This window comes from Lissotriton helveticus, chromosome 1_1 (assembly GCF_964261635.1).
Source record: "Lissotriton helveticus chromosome 1_1, aLisHel1.1, whole genome shotgun sequence".
Lineage (NCBI taxonomy): Eukaryota > Metazoa > Chordata > Amphibia > Caudata > Salamandridae > Lissotriton > Lissotriton helveticus.
This window is the reverse complement of record NC_136057.1, coordinates 1,406,817,037-1,406,837,808: the sequence shown is the minus strand read 5'-3', so window position 1 is coordinate 1,406,837,808 and position 20,772 is coordinate 1,406,817,037. Positions and strand designations below refer to the sequence as shown.

At 53.1% G+C, this 20,772-nt stretch overlaps 1 protein-coding gene across 50 annotated transcripts in view; it reads left to right on the top strand.

Annotated features, from left to right (window-relative positions):
• Positions 1-20,772, top strand: part of NFIX (nuclear factor I X) — a 5,476,577-nt gene that overhangs the window by 391,037 nt on the left and 5,064,768 nt on the right. For 45 of the 50 annotated variants that reach the window (XM_078684524.1, XM_078684487.1, XM_078684525.1 and 42 more), the window contains one exon: positions 840-978. The exons of 1 other annotated variant lie outside the window; for it this stretch is intronic. The gene's annotated coding sequence lies outside the window, so the exon portion shown is untranslated. The remainder of the gene's footprint in view (positions 1-839; positions 979-20,772) is intronic. 4 more of the 50 variants (XM_078684527.1, XM_078684494.1, XM_078684457.1 and 1 more) reach the window with 1 other exon arrangement.

The following is a 20,772-nucleotide window of genomic DNA, read 5'->3' as shown; positions in this document are numbered from 1 at the left end:
TTTCACTTGTCCAATTTAAGATATTACATAGAGATTATATACCCTGTAACACCATGGTCAAGATGGGTAGGAAACCTGACCCAGCCTGGGTACTTTTTTCTATATAATCTGGGATTGGCCAAAGATTCAGGCCTTTTGGGGAACCGTGGTAGCTTGTATGAATAATGTTTGTGGTGGTGATTTGACTCCTTTGGTGAAATGGTGCCTCCTAAATGTGTGGGAGGCTACAGATTTGGGCTGCATGGAACAGATTTGGGTAACCTTTGTCATGAAATATAGCCTGCCCATGAGGGGCAATGTCCGCACCAGTAGTCAGAGACTGGAAATGAGATATGAACTGGTGATTGGTGGCGGAAAAGGTGGTCTACGAAAGTCGTGGTTGCCCCTGTAAGTGGGAGATGATTTGGGGCCAGTGGAATGTGTATAGAGGTAGTCCATGTGCTGCTCCTATGGTAATGTCCTCAGCGACAGACATTACTAGAAATGCTACCATTAATGTACGTCAAGATGAAGGGATATTGTGATACTGAGAATTTTCCTGTCTAGAGCGGGATCATAATGAATGGATTGGATATATTCACTAGGTTCAATTGTACCTACTGTGATGCCTCTATTTTTTTAATGTTTTCATGTACCCAGTAAACAGATGTTATAAATAAAGATAAAAAATACCTTGAGCATTTTGTATAAGGGCAAAGTTAATTATGCAAACTGTTATTTGTTTTGCTCGTTCTGCAACAGAGCTATCACAATAGCAAAAACAATAGTGGCCTGAATGGTCTTTGGCTTGGTAACATGACTGCTGTTTATTACATAAACAATATTAATCTTTTGTTAAGGCAGAGTAGCATTTCACTGGCTCTGAGAGGTCTCGCCCATGCCGGAATTCCTGCCCAGCTGATTCCTGTTTACCTCTGCGAGGGACGCTGCCCAGCTGTCCACCAAGACAGGCGTCCTGATGATAACACCTACCCGCAGGTAATGGGGAGTTAAATCACCTTACAGGGATTTGAGAGATTCACCCACCCTAGACACTAGTTTAGGGAGCGCTAGGTAGGAGATACTATACAACAGTACAAATATGCAAGCGCATACTCTCTGTTTCCTTCTAGTGATTATCACAGTGCACAATTCTTATACAAGAATCAAAATGCTTCAGTACATATTGTTTCGCCTAGCTGAGTATTTCTGGTGTATCTCTTTGGTTATGCATGAGTAACCAAACAAAAGGTTTCTAGATCTGTTACCATGATTTCTTTGGAGAGTCAGGGTTGTCAAGTTCTCAGGTTGCTCATTCCATTTGTTACATGGTCAGGGTTAGGGTACAGAAGGTGTCCTGTGAGTTAGCAGGACTACAGGTCAACATATCCTGAGTGTGTGCATGGAATCAGTCTTGTACAATCCTGACATTTATGTTGTCCAACAACTGCACAGTTTTTACTGGGAAAGTATAAGCCATATGACAGCAGTTGTATGGACAGAAAGTCAAAGTGATACACTATAATCTAAAATCTCACATTGTTTTTTAGAAATAAAACAACACTGATTCGGGGGGCGTGGCCAGCCAGGCAGCATGGCGGGCGTAACTTGCTAGAGCTCCGCTAGCGAGGCCCTAATTTATCCTGTACTGCCCCGGGAAGTGTGCAGCGAGTGTGTCGGCGACCAGCGGAGTGATTACGGGATCGCCTGGGGACCCCTCCGGTGCTGCAGGAGCCGTGTGGCGAGACCGGGGAGCCGAGAAATCGCCGAGGGAAAGGAGCAGCGGACGGCCGGGGAGAAGGCGCGAAGATAGGTCGGGACCCGGAGAGGCCGGGGCCCGCCTCCGACGGCGTGAGTGGCGTCTGACGGTGACCGGAGACACAGAGAAGGACCGAGGAGGTGCTGCCGGGGCCCCTGTGAGAGGCGTCTGACCTGATAGCCGCGCTATCGCCGGTGCGCTGAGCGGCGGAGCCCTGCGGCGCCACTGTGCGGGACTGGAGGGCGAGCCGCCATCTTGTAGCCGCCTGGACGGTGCGGCGGGGGCGCAGACTTCACTGTTGTGGAGCCTGAAGTTCCGTGCTGTGGGGTGAGGAGCCCACTACTTGGTGTCTGCGGGGAGCGGAGCTGAAGTGCAGCGAGCGGCGGCCGCGGGCTACTGGGGCCCTTAGACGGAGGGAGGACGGGAGCAGGTCCGGATCCATGCGGAGGAGATAAGAGGCGCCTTGCCGCAACGGACGTGACAGGCGAGTTGGGCTGAGGGAGCTGGAGGCGGCTGGCGAGGGGGTGTGACCAGCGCTACCCTGTGTGGTTCAGGTGGCGGTGATACGCGGGCACCACTTTGGGGCCCCGCGCTGTGAGGTCCCCCGGAGACACGGCCCCCCCTCGGTGAGGCCCGCCCCCCCTCCACCTGCAGCGCGCCGACCCTCGGACTCAGAGCACTACCGAGCAGAGGAGCCTACTTGGCCTGCTGCCCCGGGACTTCCTTGGCTACTGCAGAGTGGGGGGCTGGCCTGGGAGGGGCCCTGGACAGGCCGCTGCAGCTGCCCATAGCAGAGGCCTTCTACAGACCAGCCATAACTGCCTCTGTGTGGCCTTGCCTATTGCGTAGTGGGTAGGGCCCTTGCTGCTGGACTGGTGCCCATTAGTCCTGCCTAGCTGCATAAGCCCGGGACCCCTTTGGCGACTGCAGGCAGCAATCCTTGGGAAGCGACGGAGAGGCAATTTGCGGACGATACGCGCGGCCGCCTACAGACGGCCGGGAGTGTGACTGCAGAGCGACCCACTACTGGCTGGTACGGAGACGGACCTCGCTCCCCGGGGACAAGCGCCCGTCTGTGGCGGCTGACAGTGAGTGGCCGTGAGGGTGGATGCCCACAGCGCAGCAACTTGCTATGGGCAGGCTCATGGACAAGGCGCAACTGCGACAGCCCGACACGACGCAGGACCAGAGGAGGATGGCCCTGGACCCAGCGGCTGCACTGGCGGCCAAGATGGACTCAGTTTTGGCGGCGGTGGAGCACATTGGAACGACCCTAGAGCAAACCAAGTCGTCACTAGAGGGACGGATAGATAAGGTGACATCGGACTTCACCCTGCTGCACGCGAGCCACCGTAAGCTGGTGGAGACCGTCACAGAACAGCGCCAGGCGGTACAGGAGAAACAACCGGTGGTACGTAGTCACGCCGCGGCTCTGCAAGATCTGATGGATAGGGTCCATGAACTAGAAGACCGTGCCGAGGACGCGGAAGGGCGCTCTCGGCGCAACAACGTCAGAATGGTGGGCCTGCCGGAAGGAGAGGAAGGGACAGCACCTGAGAGGTACACGGAGGCGTGGCTGAGGACAATCCTGCCGACAGGAGTGCTGTCCCCGCAGTTCGTGGTGGAAAGGTCGCACAGGGTGCCCGCACAAGCCCGGAGGGCGGGAGCTCGACCCCGCCCGTTCCTCTTCAAGCTCCTCAACTACAGAGACCGGGATGCGGTACTCCGAGAGACTCGGAAGATGGGCGATCTCCAGGTGGGCAACAGTCGTGTAATGCTCTTCCCGGACTACACCGCAGCGACCCAGAAGAGAAGGGGGTCCTACATGGCAGTGAAGAAACAACTCAGGGACCTGGAACTCCCCTATTCACTGCTCTTCCCATCACGGCTGCGTGTGGTCGCGAAGGAGGGCACGCGCTTCTTTGACACCCCGGCGGAAGTCTGGGACTGGCTGGAGGAGTCCGGGCAGTGGTCGGGGACGCGACCGGAGGCCCCAGAGGGCGGCGGATGGCAGGTGCAGCGCTCCAGGAGACGGAGAAGGAAGAGGGGGGCCGGTCGGGGAGCGAGACTGGGACAGGCGGCACCCAGCCCGGAGAAAATTAGGCAGGAGCGGCAGGAGGCACTGGAGGCGGTCGCGACACTGGGAGCGGGGATAGGACATGACAGACCAGAACATGGACAGCAAAATGGTGCCGCAGCTAGCGGATCCTCCTCGCCATCCACGATAGTGTCAGACGACGCTCTACAGACGGAGGTGACGCCCCAGACAGCGGACTACATTGTGTGACAGCTGTGGACCCCACATTGGTTTACTGCACACTGGTGATCTGTGCAAATTCCACTATATCCTTTGACTACCTGATATAGCACATTGTTGGACAACGCTGCCCCCCTGGGGTAGCCCACGTATGCCGACACAGTACTTGAACATGCTGACGCACTGCGGACACACAGCTGTGCTTCCCGTTCGGCCATGAGACACTACACACACGCGCGAGCCGCTGCTTGTGGGGGACTCGTACAAGCCGACACACTCTACTGTTGGGGACAACTGACCACATCTCAACAGGGACGGGCCTTGTGGAGGGAGCCACAGATAACACTACTGACTGCGCGTTCCCCAAGCGCACACACATTGCGCTCGCATTACGCTAGGTAATAGTTTGGTTGATCAGTCTGGACGCACTCTCTGTTGGGGGTACGCCCATAAAGTTATGAAGTTAGCTTCAGTTCATATGTTCCAGATGCGGCACTCAGCGCCTCCTGACCGAGGGCCCACCCCCAGGCCCCACAAGATAGGCCCCCAGCCCCCCCGGGCGAGCGCGTCACACCACCGTTCATGGCGTGCACTAACATCATGACTTGGAATATCCGAGGCATGCACACCCCGTCGAAACGATACTCTGTTTTTGCGTATATGCAGCGCCACCGCACAGGGATTGCACTCCTCCAAGAAACACACATGTCTAGAGTGGAGTTAGAGAGGCTTCGCAGGCGATGGAGGGGACAAATATATGGCACGGCCTATTCAGCGCATGCACAAGGCACTCTGATCTGGGTGAAGGCAGGTGTCCCCTTCGCACACATAGACACGCAGGTAGACGCGAAGGGCGATACACATTTGTGAGGGGGAGGCTCAACGGGCAAGAACTGTTGCTGGGCTCCATTTACGCCCCTAACACGGAGCAGCCTGCCTTCCTGGCGTCTTTAAATCATGTCCTTCAGCAGTATGCGGGCCTGCCTTGGTTAATCAGGGGTGACTATAATATGGTGCTGGACACGCAATTGGACCGATCATACCCGCCCCTGCGCGCAGCGGCAGCGACCTCATTGGCGCAGCCCCTTAGAGACTGGCTGACTCACTGGGGCATCCAAGACCTCTGGCGTACACAACATCCCACAGACAAAATCTACTCCTACTACTCGCCGGTGCATGGCCTACATGTTCGACTAGATAGGATAGTAGGCTCCCAGTCACTGCTCCCGCTCATAACCAAGTCGGAACACTTAGGCAGGACGCATTCGGACCATAACCCCCTGTTCTTCCAAATTAGCTGGGTGGCTGATAGATCCCCGGTGCCCACATGGCGACTGCAGGCGGCTGCGCTAGAAGATACGGAGTTCAGATCATCCCTGAGTAGCTCCATTCTCTCCTACTTTGAGGAACACGGCGGCACAGCGAGTGACACTAGGGTGGAGTGGGATGCCCATAAGGCAACCATACGGGGACACTGCATAGGGACCGCGTGGAACATCGCGAAAGCAGACAGAGCAGGTCCCTTGCTAGCCTGGCTGGTACAGGCCACGGAGCGCAAGACGCCGATTGGCGCCATTCGCTTGGATGACGGTACTGTGGTACACACACAGCGCGAAATACACCAAGCGTTCACTGAGCACTACCGGGGCCTTTACAAAGCCCGAGGCACCGGCCGGGTCAATGCGGTGGTTGACTTCTTAGGGTTGGTTACATTACCCAAGGTCACCGACGCACAGAGGGAGGAACTCGGTGCCCCGCTTACGCTTGAAGAGGTTGGTGACGCGATTCAAGCATTGGCGACCGGGAAAACGCCGGGGCCAGACGGCCTACCGGCTGAATACTACATGGCGAACAGAGAAGTCCTGTCACCATTACTGCTCCAGATGTATCAGGAGTCGATAACTGAGGGCAGACTTCCGCCCTCGTTGAGAGAAGCGTTTTTAGTGTCCCTGTCCAAGCCTGATAGAGACCCACTGTCCATGGGCTCATATCGCCCACTGGCGATGCTCAATACGGACTATAAAATATTGGCCAAGATGCTTGCTGAGCGACTGGCGCCATTAGTCCCACATCTGGTCCATCCGGACCAGAACGGTTTTGTGCCGGCGAGGTCCACATCCCTGAACATTAGAAGGTATTTTTGAGTGGCGACGGAGGCGGCGATGGTGTGGCCTAGAGCAGGGTGCCTGATACTAGACCTGGAAAGGGCCTTCGATAGTCTTGAGTGGGGGTACCTCCGAGCGGTGTTGGAGGCATACAAGCTGGACAGAGGCTTCCTGGAGATGGTGGGGCTTCTGTACCGGAACCCTGTGGTCCGCGTTCGACTGGGGCCATACGTCTCGGAGGAGGTGACGATAGGCAGAGGCACCCGACAGGGTTGCCCTCTGTCGCCGCTGCTCTTTGCGCTAGCCATTGAGCCTCTGGCGGCAACCATGAGGCAACTGCTAGCTGATGGGATTCCGTTGGGCGATGGCGTGCATCAGGTGTTCCTGTATGCGGACGACCTCTTGGTCTTTGTCAGAGATGTGAATAGTATGCCGGACCAGCTTACCCCACTACTGAGCCGATTTGCCGACCTCTCGGGGCTCCGAGTTAATGCGGGTAAGTCCTGCCTTTACGCCTTCAATAGCGAGGCGCGAGATCCAGAGTACAGCCTGCACGGCACAAGAGTGCAATGGCGCGCGGATACGTTCAAATACCTGGGGATCCAGATATACCGACGGCCGGCAGGCCTGATGGACGGAAACTTAGGCAGAGCGGTTACGGCGCTCAAGGCGTAGATGGGCTTCTGGTCCACGCTTCCCCTGACAACCACGGGCAGGGTCGCTTTGACCAAAATGGTGATGCTTCCTCGCCTCCTATACTATTTCACGAATCTGCCGCTGTTCGTGCCCGCGGCTTTCTTCTCCAGGCTCAATGGGATCCTGCGTGACTTTGTGTGGGGCGTGTCCAGACACCGACTGGCCCTGGGGAAGCTATTTCTCCCCACAGACAAGAGTGGCCTGGCTGCCCACTGCTTTGAGCATTACTATCTGGCAGCGCAGCTCCAATGGATTGCACGCTGGTTGGCGGACAGGGGCAGAGAGGACACTGCCACAAGGGAGCCGCCTTATACCTTGGAAAGGATCACTGCACTGTTTCACCCATTGGCGGACAGGGCCAAACCTACCCCGCTCCTGCTAGGGGTGGCATACAAGTGCTTTCGTAGGGCACTCTACCTCACGAGGAAAGTGCTTCCGTACGCGCCTGCGGTGCCGCTGGAGGGCTCTCCGGGGGGCGAAGGCGTTCTCACACGTCGCATGCTTGAACAGTGGCAAATGGCGGAGGTGCAGACGTTGGGCGACCTATACCTAGATGGAGCCCTGATCCCCTTCGAGTCGCTGGTTGCAGAGGCTGGGCTTCCCCCTGGGGGATTCCTAATGCATAGATCGCTCACAGCCCGGATGGCGATGAGATGGGGTGACATAACGGAGGAGCCAGCGCAGCATCTGGTGATACAGTACCTTCATGTCATGGGTAGGAGCAGACACCTCATTAAATGGTTTGCTGCGTCCCTACGCTTGCACACAGAGCTGGACCTGGCCCCCCCTTCGCGGGAAGTGGGAGCGGGATATGGGGAGGCCACTGGCGGACAAATAATGGGAACGGATACTCAAAAGTCCGATGCGCATACCCAGAAACATGCGCTTTCGCCAGATCCAGGTATATATCGTCCACAGGGCCTACCTCACTCCGGCTTTAATCAATAAATATTTTCATAGGGTGGACGCATCTTGCCCCCGGTGCGGCGAGCTCGCTGCGGACCTCCTTCACCTACTGTGGCGCTGCCCGCGGCTTAGAGATTACTGGAGGGAGATACATGCCCGGCTTGTGCAATGCACTGGCCGCGAAATCCCTTGTGACTGGCCGGAATTTCTCTTGCACCATTTTAAGCGGTCTCCAACTACCAAAGTGTTGTCCCGCTTTCTGGACCTGGGGATCGTCACGGCGGTGAGACTCCTGACAAAGCGGTGGAAAGCAGGGGAACCACCCAGTGTGCAGGCGTGGACCCTCTCCCTGTTCTCGTGGGGCCACGCGGAGTGGACCGCTATTAAGAGAGAGGAAACGGTAGGACTCCGCAAAGAACCCATGGCGGACTGTTGGGAGGACATGCTCAAGACCCTGCAGGCAATAGGGACTGACACGGCTGAGGAAGGGGCTGAGAGTATAGACGGCGGAATGGCTAACCGTGGTGAGGGGCGCACAGAGGCCATCACTAACAGCAGCAATGGCAGCAGCAGTGCTGACAACAGCGCGCAGATGGGAGCCCACAGCCGGAGCGCGGCGAGGGTGCAATAGACAGGGGGAACACATAAGTGCCAAGAGCGGAGGGCAGTGGAGTGGGGGGTGCGGGAAGCCGGTTGGACAAGATGAGAGAATAACTATGCATGTACTGACTGGAAGGGGGGGAGGGGGACCTCGGGAAGGAGAAAAGGGGGATTGATTTGTTTTGTACCCAGATGACACAGCCGCATCTTGTTATCACTGTTTATTGCAAATGTTTTGGTTGCAACTGAGTTATGTTTACAGGACATGGCACTCCGTGTGGAGAGGAGACGCAAAGACTTGCACAAACTATGGCCATGCACGAAGGCCCGGGACTCAGTCGCCTGACGCATATGCCACAATATAGTAGCGTCTAACTAGCGAATGGTGATGTCGGTGTACTGATAGCAGAACACTGGGATAAATGTTTGTTGTGCATGATGCGTACAATGTGTTATTGAAAATGACGATGATAAAAATGCCAATAAAAAAGAGTTGACAAAAAAAAACAACAACACTGATTCCTTATCATCCTCTGTCATTAGACTGGTTCCAGAATTTTTTTCTATGAAGTCCCCTTGCGCATCAGTAGGTGGCGTCGCTCGACTCCACGTCGGCATCGTCCACACCGTAAGTGACATGGGTGGCGCCTATATAGGTTCCACCCCAGCACGCTGACCTCAGTTCCTTCTTTTGTGAGCCATCAAAACGGGTCCAGATTGTGCCCCCCAAGTCATTTTTTGACTGTTTTTTTTCTACATTTTTGTCAACACTTCAACTAGTGTGCCTTTTTTCTACCACTTTTATGGCTATGTCTAGAAGAAACCTGTCGGTTTTAAGACTTGTGTTGCCTGTCACAGGCAAATGTCTGTGACAGATCCCCACTTAGTTTGAATTTGGTCTTTGGTGTCAGATCACAACTCCAGCACCTGTACGGACTGCAAGAATTTAAGAAATTTGGTTACTGGTTGAAGGGAGTGAAACTCTACTCAAGCGGCAACCACAATCCTTGCCAGTGTGATGTCGCTAGCAACTTCCAAATTAACCTGTGACCGACCCTTTCGTAGTTTGGCAAAGAGCAATCTTGCTTTACTTAGAGGCAATGTGTGAAGTATTTATGCTGCACTCCAAACGGTAATAAGGTGAAAACACAACACAAGGAAAATCCCACACCAATTTAGAAAAACAGAGTAAATTGTAATAAGTAAATTAAGACTGAAACAGCAAAAATACAATCTGTAGAATCGGAGATATGCAATTTTAAAGATTCAAGTGAAAGTAGCGCCAAAAAGCACCAAGAATAAACTGTGGTTATCTGGTCACGCCAGACCGGGACAAAATCACGAGTTCAGGCACACTGCAATAGAGTGCGAACCGGCTAGAGGGACCCACTTAAAACAGCGGAACACAATTCATTAGTCCTAGTTGCTAAGAAATGCTGCTTCCTGCATCGAGGATGCTTCATGCAGCAGAGGTGATGTCAGGCCCAGGCGAGGAGATGCATCGCACATCAGCAGCTCTGGGGAGCTGTGAAGTGCAATACGATATCCTTGAGTGAAGATGCGTCACACTGTGGTGGTTGTGATAGGCTGTGTTGGGTGATGCGATACCCATGCGTGTAGATGTGACATGCAGCAGCCGTGCTGATGAGCTACAATGGGTAATACAAAGTCCTTGCATTGGAGAAGTCTGCACAGTAGACTTGATGTGTTGGTTCAGAGGGCGAAGCATCGAGCAGCAAAGGCAATGTGCCTGATCAGCGGGAGATGCACCGTGCCGCAGAGAAGATGGGTTTGTTCTGCTGAATCCACAGATGGGCTGGCAGAGCACCTTAAGGCCCACTTCCAAGGGTCCAAGACTGGGGTGGCACCACTTAGGAGGGCAAGACTAATGGATGTTACAGCCCAGCTGCTTGGTTCAAGGTTGTTGGAATCCTATTCTGTCCCATAGGATTCTGATTAGGAGGCTAGCCAACTATCCCTTTGAGTCACTCTGGGGTCCTTGGTTTAGAGATGCAGGTCCAGTCCTTCTTATCCAGGCAAGAGGGCAGCAGGTCAGCTGATTGGCAGTCCTTTCAGCAGCTCAGCAGCGCAGCAGCCCTTCTTCCTAGCAGAGTCCACAGGTCCAGAAGTGTCCTAAACAGTTGGGATCTGAGGTCCAACATTTATAACTGGAGCCCACTTTGAAGTGAAGGAAGCTTCTAGGGGTTTCCACCCCACTGAGGTGTCAGACATCCCCTACTTCCATGTGCTGGCCCAAGCTTGTTCGGGGTCACATAAGACCAATGTCAAACCCTTTGTGAGATGCACAGGCACTGTGGCAGCCGGCACGGATTAAGGGTGGCGGGTGGGGGGTGGGGGTGGGTGGGGTAAGGGGGTGTTAAAAAAGAAAAAGCATACCAGTCATTCCCTTGGGTAGGTTCTGTTCAAACCTTCACACTTTTAAAATCCATTATTTACCTCAGTGGGGCCCAGAGTGCAGAGCTGATAATTTTTTCCTTTTTTCCTTCATTTGCTGTGCTGCAACAGGCGTGGACACAGTTCCCACCAGCAGCCTCTCTCCTTCGTGATGGTGCATTCCTCCACGACAGGGGATGCCGTGTTAATTTATGTTTGCAGAGGCCCAGAAGCTTTTGAGGAAGCACACGACAGCAAATGAAAATCGAGAGGTTTATTTAAACAGATGAACCAGCATATGCATTCCAGTAAAGATTCATAGCGCCTGACGCGTTTCAAGGCTCCTTCCTTTCTTCAGAGGCGACTTACAGATTGTGAATGTTTTCCAGAAAGGAGAGACGCCCACTGCTGTTTGGCGGGCCTGTGCAGAAACCAAAGAGGAGTCGGCACTGGGGAGGCAGTATGACGACGCCATCCCTGTGCTGTCATTATGTTCGTGTTTCGGCAGTTAAAAAGCAGGACAGACTTTTCAGCATTGACTGTCATCAACCCACTGGGGTTTGAACTTTGCTTATATTTTGTGCACACAAGGCAGACCCACTTGGTGAAAACCTTGGCGTACTACGAGAACCAGAAGGCCATGCGGCCACGCCCACTGGGGCAGGTACTTTAAATAGACGTGCGCTAGATATCCTGCTTTGTTGTTCATAGCATTCGAGCCACTGAAGAAAGGAAGGGTGATTCCTGAAACGCATTTGGCTATCTTAACGAAGCGCTGCCAGTCATGCTGTTAATCTGTTTGCAAGCTGCAGAAGAGAAATAAAAACGAACGAAACTTACCTGCCTGTGGTGTCTCTCCTTGGGGCTACCCTTTGTTGTGGAATTTTAGCTGCTTTGCCAGCCGCGGAGAGACGACCACTGCTGTTTGGCGGGCCTGTGCAGAAACCAAAGAGGAGTCGGCACTGGGGAGGCAGTATGACGGCGCCATCCCTGTGCTGTCATTATGTTCGTGTTTCGGCAGTGAAAAAGCAGGACAGACTTTTCAGCATTGACTGTCACCAACCCACTGGGGTTTGAACTTTGCTTATATTTTGTGCACACAAGGCAGACTCACTTGGTGAAAACCTTGGCGTACTACGAGAAGCAGAAGGCCATGCGACCACGCCCACTTGGCAGGTACTTTAAATACATGTGCGCTAGATATCCTGCTTTGTTGTTCATAGCATTCGAGCCACTGAAGAAAGGAAGGGTGATTCCTGAAACGCGTTTGGCTATCTTAACGAAGCACTGCCAGTCATGCTGTTAATCTGTTTGCAAGCTGCAGAAGAGAAATAAAAACGAACGAAACTTACCTGCCTGTGGCGTCTCTCCTTGGGGCTACCCTTTGTTGTGGAATTTTAGCAGCTTTGCCAGCCGCGGAGAGATGCCCACTGCTGTTTGGCGGGCCTGTGCAGAAACCAAAGAGGAGTCGGCACTGGGGAGGCAGTATGACGGCGCCATCCCTGTGCTGTCATTATGTTCGTGTTTCGGCAGTTAAAAAGCAGGACCGACTTTTTAGCATTGACTGTCACCAACCCACTGGAGTTTGAACTTTGCTTATATTTTGTGCACACAAGGCAGACCCACTTGGTGAAAACCTTGGCGTACTACGAGAACCAGAAGGCCATGCGGCCACGCCCACTGGGGCAGGTACTTTAAATACACGTGCGCTAGATATCCTGCTTTGTTGTTCATAGCATTCGAGCCACTGAAGAAAGGAAGGGTGATTCCTGAAACGCGTTTGGCTATCTTAACGAAGCGCTGCCAGTCATGCTGTTAATCTGTTTGCAAGCTGCAGAAGAGAAGTAAAAATGAACAAAACTTACCTGCCTGTGGCGTCTCTCCTTGGGGCTACCCTTTGTTGTGGGATATATATATACATCCAGCAACTGTCAATGCCTTATATGTGACTGAGAGCAAAAGCAGCTGTATATGTGTACTGCAGGATTGTGGTTTGATATATATATAAATATATATATATATATATATATATATATATATATATATATATATATATATATATATATATATATGAGGAGGTTCTTTGCACATTGTCAGCGCGAGTGCCAGAGTCGCGCTTCAAGATGCCCCCACATCGCAAGTTGGCCCTGGTCACGCTGGCTTCTGCTTCGGTGGTGTGTGTTGGTTTCCAGGTGACTGGGAGGGCCGGGCCCACCCCTGGACTCGGGAGGAGAAGAGGCAGTGTTGGAGTCACTTGACTTCACGCCGGGCGAGATGGATTCCCAGACTTGTCCCTGCTGATTGGAACACCGGGACTCGGGGTTGGTGCAGTCTGGAGAGCAGAGGAGGCATCGGCGTTGGAGCAACAAGGTGTTCAATTCCCCGCTAACTGTTTTCAACTACCCCCGCATTTTCACCAGAAAAACACACAGTATTCTGGGACTTGTAGTACTGGCCCACTTGGCGTCTTACATGTTGAATTTGCACCTGTACGAACTTTCGTCTTTTGTGGGGCGGAGCTTATTGACAGCTATTAGGATGGGGTATGATATTTAAATCTTTGATGGTGCCCGCATCCTGTTTACACCATTGGCGCTGAAAAAGGCAGAGAAGAAGCCGAAATGCATTCGCCCTACACATGGTGATACTTTTTTTTTGTTAAATGTCTTTATTGTGTTTGCATTGAGAACATCAATATAAAACCATAATCCCGCTCAAAATCCCCCCTCCCTCCAATCTGACAATACTGCCTTCGTCTGCCTGCACGGTAGTAATGCATCCTTCTAAAAGGTGTGTACACAGCCATTTAGCCAACAACCCGTAATAGAGCAGGCGGCGTTGCACTACGTCTGTAAATCATACTTCTGGTAAGAGACATTCTGCACATCACGCAACAGCAATACTATGGAGCATCTTTGAGTTCTATCCCAGCCACTCTCTCCTGTAGACCACCCCGCATATTTTCACTGTGCAGCCATCTCGGGTCCCTCTTTGCTTGCCAAGTAGGTTTGGTACAAGCCCCAAAAGTTCTTAGGTCTACTCGCAGGGGGCAACAGCTCCCCATAATTTTCAGATTGAGTGCAGCAGTAGAGCATGTCGTGAGCCCAGCGTTTTGGTGTTGGCAACGGTCCTCTCATCCAGCAACAAGCCAGCACCCGACGGGCCACAAGTAAGCCCATGTCTACCAGACGTCTAATCGCCCTCTGCAATTTTTTAGTGTACCCCAAGAGTGCCATCAGTGGATCAGGCGCTATTGCAACCTCCGTCAGCTTGCTAATGTCAGCAAATATCTTGTTCCAAAAATCCCAGACGCCAGGGCACTGCCAGGCGAGATGTAGGAAGTCAGCTTCTGGAGCAGTACACCTCTCGCATCGAGCCGAATCCCTCAAGCCATACCTGCAGAGTCGGGCTGGGGTATAGGACACTCTATTGAGAAATTTGAAGTGGACCAGCCTGCCATTGAGTGATATTTTCTTAGTGCTAGTGCAGCAGTATCGCCATGAATCATCGTCTAGTACGGTGTCCAAGTAAGTCTGCCATGCCAATCCCGCCTTGTTGTATGATTGTCACGAGCTCGCTTGTGTCAGTTTGTATAGGTTGGACAGCAGTTTCCGGGGAGCAGCAGTTTTAATGATGTGTGTAAGCTCTGGGACCTCAGGGGGCTCCGCCATGTCCCTACCCAACAGGTCGCCCATAGCGCTGCACACCCTGTGGAACTGGAATCGTGTCAGGGGTGGGGGCGTGTCGCTGGTGCCCAGTGACTGTTCCCATGTCTTTGCGACCCCTTCGGCGAATAGATCTCCCGCCGGGTTTATGTTCAGTTTTTGTAAAGCAGTGACTACTCCCTTTTCCCTGAGCGGGGTTAGCCATCTGGCCAGTCTACTGGCATCTCCGGTGAATATAGCATTGCACCGTTTTGCATCTGCAAGAGGCTATGCCATGCATGATTAGTGGCTGTTATAGAGTCCAGTAGGCCTGTTCTGCGATCAAGTGTTCGAAGACTTGCAAAGAGAGTTTCCATGCGGACATGCGGTATTTTCTGGTCCCCATGCAGCCAGGTGTGTAGGTGCGACGCCTGAGCTACTCGGTAGTATGCCTCCAGGTCCGGGGCACCAAGCCCCCCCATGTGATATGGCATAGTGAGTGTCGTCCAACGGACACGTGGTTGTCCGCCCGCCCAAGCTAGCTTGGTCATCTGTTGTTGCAGCCGTACAAAGAACGATTTGGGGAGGACCATCGGAATAGCTGTGAACAGAAACAGAAATCTGGGGAGCACTACCATTTTCATTATTGATATGCGTCCCATCAAGGACAGAGGGAGTTTGCTCCAGTTAATCACATCATCTACTAGCTTGCTAACGGCAGTACCATAGTTGGCTCTAAAGAGGATTTCTGCGTCTGTGTGCAACTGAATCCCCAGGTAGCGGACCGAATCTGTGGTCCATTGAAGAGGGTATTCCATTGGTGTTGGCTGCGTGGTCGGTGTTAGTGGAAAAGCCAGCGATTTGGTCCAGTTGACCCTCAAGCCAGAGAGCGCTCCATATCGGACCACCTCCCTGAGCACCGAAGAAAGGTTTGTGTCTGGGTCGCGTATATACAGCAGGGTGTCGTCTGCGTACATTGACACTATGATCTTATAGCCCGGGCATATAGAAGGGGCGAGAGGGGGCATCCCTGCCTAGTCCCTCTACAAATGGGGAAGGAGTCCGTGACCAGGTCTCCCATTCGTAGCCGAGCCCTCGGGTCATGATATAATGCCCCTAACATCTGTAGGAACGGCTGCCCTAGGCCCATACGCTGCAGTACTATACGCATGAAAGGCCACTCTACTGAGTCAAAGGCCTTTTCGATATCTAGGAATACGGCCAGTGCTTTCCTATCTGGTCTTACATATTGAATCGCGCCCAGGACCGTGCGTATATTGTAAAATAGGTTCCTGCCTGGGATAAATCCTGCCTGCTCTGGGGCGACCAGATCCTCAGCAAGTAGCGCCAGGCGGATGGCTAGGACCTTGGCAAACAGTTTGGTGTCAACGTTCAGCAGTGACAAGGGCCTATATGAGCTGCACTCATCATTGGGCTTTCCCGGCTTTAGTATAGCTACCAAGAGTGCCTCCCTCATTGACTGTGGCATGCTGCCCTCCACGCATATATCATCGAAAAGTGTCGACAGGTGCGGGAGTAGTTGATCCTTAAAAGTGTTGTAGAATGCCGCCATGAGCCCATCAGCTCCCGGTGCACTACCCGACTTCATGCTAGCCAGCGCCTCTAGGATTTCATCCTTTTCAATAGGATGCATGAGGAATTCCCTGTCAGAGTTAGACAGTGTGGGGATATCGATATGATCTAGGTAGTCGTTAATTTCCTCCTCCATATCACCACTCTTAGAGGAGTACAGATCCGAATAGTATCCTTTAAAGACGTCAGCTATGTCTCTTTCGTCTGTGACTGATTCTCCCTCGGCGGTATTCACCACCGTGATATGCTGGCGCCGTCTTGCACCCTTCATGAGGTTGGCCAGAACCGCACTCGGCCGTTCCCCCTCGCCATACACTCTAGCTGTGGAATATTTGCTCATATGTCTGACCTCCCTGTCTGCCTCTTCATGATATTCCGTTAGCAGAGTTTTAATCTCTTCACTCACAGTATCATCTGCAAGATTACACTGTCTGCGTTCCAGCCTACCTAGTGGTACCTCAAGGTCCGCCAGCCTCCGCGAATGGTCTTGAGTATGCCCGAGTGCTTAGATGTCGCGACCCCTCGGATATAGACCTTGAAGGCCTCCCAAACCATCTGGAAGCTCTCCACCGAGCCTATGTTATTTTTGAAAAAAACATCTATAGCCTCTGCCAGCTCTGCCCTAAACACCGGGTCGAGCAGAGAATTAGGCGGGAACCTCCACGTGAATGGTGGTATAGATTTGCCTGGTATGCGTAGTTCCAGCAGCACCGGTGAGTGATCAGATAGTGTTCTGGGCAGAACTTTGCAGTCTCTTATTCTGTCTAGATGGGAGGAGGAAGCAATCCAGTAGTCTATCCTAGTGTGGACATTGTGATAGGCTGAATAGTGCATGTACCCACCCTGTTGGGGATTTCGTGAGCGCCATACGTCCTCCAATCCCAGGCAAGTCATAGCGCTCTGCAGCTCCAGAGCAGCAGCAGCGGGCCTACGAGTAGGGCCGGATGATCTATCCAGAGTCGGGTTCATAGAGAGGTTGAAGTCTCCCCCCCCATAGTACCAAGTTTGTCTGGTCCAATCTCTTAACCTCGGCAGCAAGGGTCTTATAGAACTCTGGTGAATCAAAGTTGGGGCCATAGGTGTTGACTACAGTGAATTCCACGGTAGGGCCGTGAGATCTAGAGATAGCATATCTGCCTTCTGCGTCAGGCTTCAGTGTTTGTATCTGCAATTTGGACTTGGGGTTCATCCATGTCAGAACCCCTCTGGAGCTGGAGGTAAACCCTGCTGCTGATATATTACCCTCAAGCCCTCTGCATCTGAGCATGTGACTGTGTGTAGGGAGCTGCGTCTCTTGGAGCAGGGCAACGTCTATATGCTGGCGCTGTGAATAGCTGAGGACCTTCCTGACTTTGCGGTGGCCATTCAGGCCACGAACGTTCCAGGTGATAGCTTTTAGTCTAGGTGTATGCGATGTCCCCCCATCCGCAATAGTGTCAGCCATAGTGAAACACAGTAAGGAGTAATCGGAGCAAGTTTACGTCAGTGCATGTTGCAATCACAAGGTGCAAAGTCAGATTAATCAGATTCCCAAAGAATACATAACAAGCCTCTCCCAAACAAGGCAGTACTTTCTGTGGTTGTGTGCGTCCAAGCTTATCTTCGCTAGTAGAGCAGGGTTCTCCCTTCCCCTTAGTGTCCTCTTCCACCATCTTCAACTGACCAACCCCAACTTGGCCTCTTTCCCCCCCAAGGTACCCTCTACCCCCTCCCACAGCAGACCAACCCCAACTTGGCCTAGCATGTCAGTACCCCCCCCCCAACCCCCCCAAGTCAATCCCATCAAACTCAGGAAATCCCCAGTGGGGACGAACAGTGCATACAGCGCAGGGGCCGAGATTGCCAGGTGTAGTAGTCTTTACTTCAGTTGGTGCCTGCGCAATCATTGCCCCGGGCGCCATCGCCAAACATTTTCATCCCAACGCGAGCCGACAAGGCACTGGTAAACTACAATAACATGTCCTCAGTTCAATTCGCCCACCGCTCAGAGTGCTCCAGGCAAGGTACTGCAACTACCCTTGCACAGTGAGTAAAGTGCATGCTGTATCGCAGCAAGGGTATATATACTAAGCGTGGAAGTAATAGGTAAATCGGAACAGTCTCACCCACTGGTCAGCTCCTCCGGACTCTCGCAGTTCCCCTCATATAGTCTTGAATCTTGTGTGCTCAGGAGTCTGGAGGTTTAATGCGTCACTGCCGAGCCCCAAGGCCAGGTCGGGGTGCCTAGCAAATATCCAAATCTCTGCGTGGGGCTCGATCCCTAGACCGTTCAGTGCTTCTAGTCTTGTTTCTCTATTTGGCTGCCGTGGTCCTCATCGCCGTTCTGACTCCTGGGGCTACCTCTGCACTCCTTGGACAAAACTTTCAATGCTTTTTGGAGGTCTTTGGGGTCTGTGAAAATGTGTGAGTGGCCCTGCCAATTTATTCTCAATTTTGCTGGATATAGCATGGCGTAGTCCAGCCCTAGGTCACGGAGCTGTTTCTTGTATGGAGCAAAGTGCCTTCTTGTACCTTCAAAGTGAAGTCTGGATACAGAGAAATGTCCGACCCTTCATATTGCAGTGTCTTCTTTTCCCGGGCTATCCGGAGGACCGTGTCTCTATCCCTGTAGTTCAGAAGCTTGGCGATGATCGGCCTCAGGGGAGCCCCCGGTCGCGGACGCAGGCCCAGCGTACGGTGCGCTCTCTCGACAATGAACATTGGCGAGAATACGTCAGCTCCCAGCAGCGTGGTCAGTAGCTTCTCCACAAATAACTCCATTTTCCCAGTCTGGGCAGTCTCCGATACTCCCGTAATTCGTATGTTCGATCTTCGGGAACGGGCTTCCAAGTCTTCCGATTTATCTTGAATTACCTGCAAGATTCTGTCTTGTTGCTTACGATCTTTATCCTGTTCCGATTATGCTTCTTCTACTTCTGTTATGCGCCTCTCCGCCATATCCAGGCGTTCCGCGTGTTTATCCACTCTTTCTGACATGCGGTCCATGCGGTAGGAGAGCGCGTCAATCTTAGTGCCCAGGGATGACATACTGTCCTGTAGGCTCTTTTCCATCGTAACCAGCAGGGCTTTAATGTCTGTGTAAATCGAGCCTTCCGCACCTCTGTTCTGTGGTGTAGTCTCCGTTTCCCGCACTTCTGGGGCCTTTGTGCGGCGCTGCTCGAAGGGTAATTTAGTTAGGGTTTTGTCCCCTTTGCCCATGTTTCTTTCATGGCCCTGAGTAACTCCCAGTCAGATCTCTCGTAATGCCGAGCTTCCACCACGCCAAGCGGTTAGCTTCACAGCACTCTGTCCATCAAATGTTCGCTTCTTCTATCTGGTGTCGCAGCAGACTCGGGCTTATAAACGCAGTTAAGCTGCAAAATTGGAATTATCACCATTGGGGATCCGGTAGTGTATCGCTCCTTCTAGCTGCTTTTTCATCCAACACGAGGGTCTCACCCCCAAAGCGCAACCATGGCGGGCCACTCACACCATCTGCTACCGTGTAACACTGCCTGGTCTCTTCGCCTGTCACAGCTGCGTCGTTTCCGCGTGGGCTCACCTGGCCGCTGTCAGTTCTCAGGCACCCCGGGGCCCCTCTGATCAGCCCCAATGGTCGTGTGTAGCCGCCGCGTGAGCTCAGGTCCACCTTAATGATGCCTGGTTAGGTCAGCTACAACCACAGGGCACTGTGTGGTGCAGCGGTATGGGAGAGGGGCCGCAGGGCTCCGATGTTCTGCGCCTCTGGGCCTTCACGTGCGTCTCTGATTACGCGCCACCAGTGTACTCGTGAGAGATTTCCCCCCTATCGTGCAGGGCAGTGCTGGACGTTCAGGTCTAACCCGATCCCCTCCGATGACTCGGCTATTGCTCCCGGGCTCCCGCTGTGCTCCGCCGCCTTACCGGGTGGTTGCCCCTCTGGGCTGCCGCACGTAAGGTCACGCACGCCGGCTGCCGTCTAAATCTAGGCCGGGGATTAGGGGCCTAGGGTGCCGGCTCCCGCACTCTCGCTTCCGGCGGCTCTGAGTGTCGTAGCGTCTCCGCTGTAGCTCGCACCAGGCAGCGCAGGGCTCCCGAAGGTAATATAAGGCACTTTGCCTTCTCTGGCTCCGTGTAGGAAGGATTTTGAAGGATTATGCTGGCGATTGCGCGGAGCTCCGAAATAAAGCATCCGCCATCGGTGCTGGCAAGCTCCGCCCCCCGCACATGGTGATACTTACAATAAAGAAGCCTCCACTGTCTCCCCTATTGCGGCCTCTTCTTCTTTTTTTGAGGAGATTTTTTGCACATTGTCAGTGCGAGTGCCAGAGTCGCGCTTCAAGAGGCCCCCGCATCGCAAGTTGGCCCTGGTCATGCTGGCTTCTGCTTCGGTGGAGTGTGTTGGTTACCAGGTGACTGGGAAGGCCGGGGCCCACCCCTGGGCTAGGGAGGAGAAGAGGCAGTGTTGGAGTCACTTGACTCCACGCCGCGCGAGATGGATTCCCAGACTTGCTCCTGCTGATTGGAACACCGGGACTTGGGGGTTGGTGCGGTCTGGGGAGCAGAGGAGGCATCGGCGTTGGAGTAACAAGGCGTTCAATTTCCGGCAAACTGTTTTCAACTACCCCCGCATTTTCACCAAAAAAACACACAGTATTCTGGGACTTGTAGTACTGGCGTACTTGGCGTCCTACATGTTGAATTTGCACCTGTACGAACTTCGTCTTTTGGGGGGCGGAGCTTATTGACACCTATCAGGATGGGGTATGGTATTTAAATCTTTGATGGTGCCCTCATCCTGTTTACACCATTGGTGCTGAGGAAGGCGAGAAGAAGCTGAAATGCATTCACCCTACACATGGTGATACTTACAATAAAGAA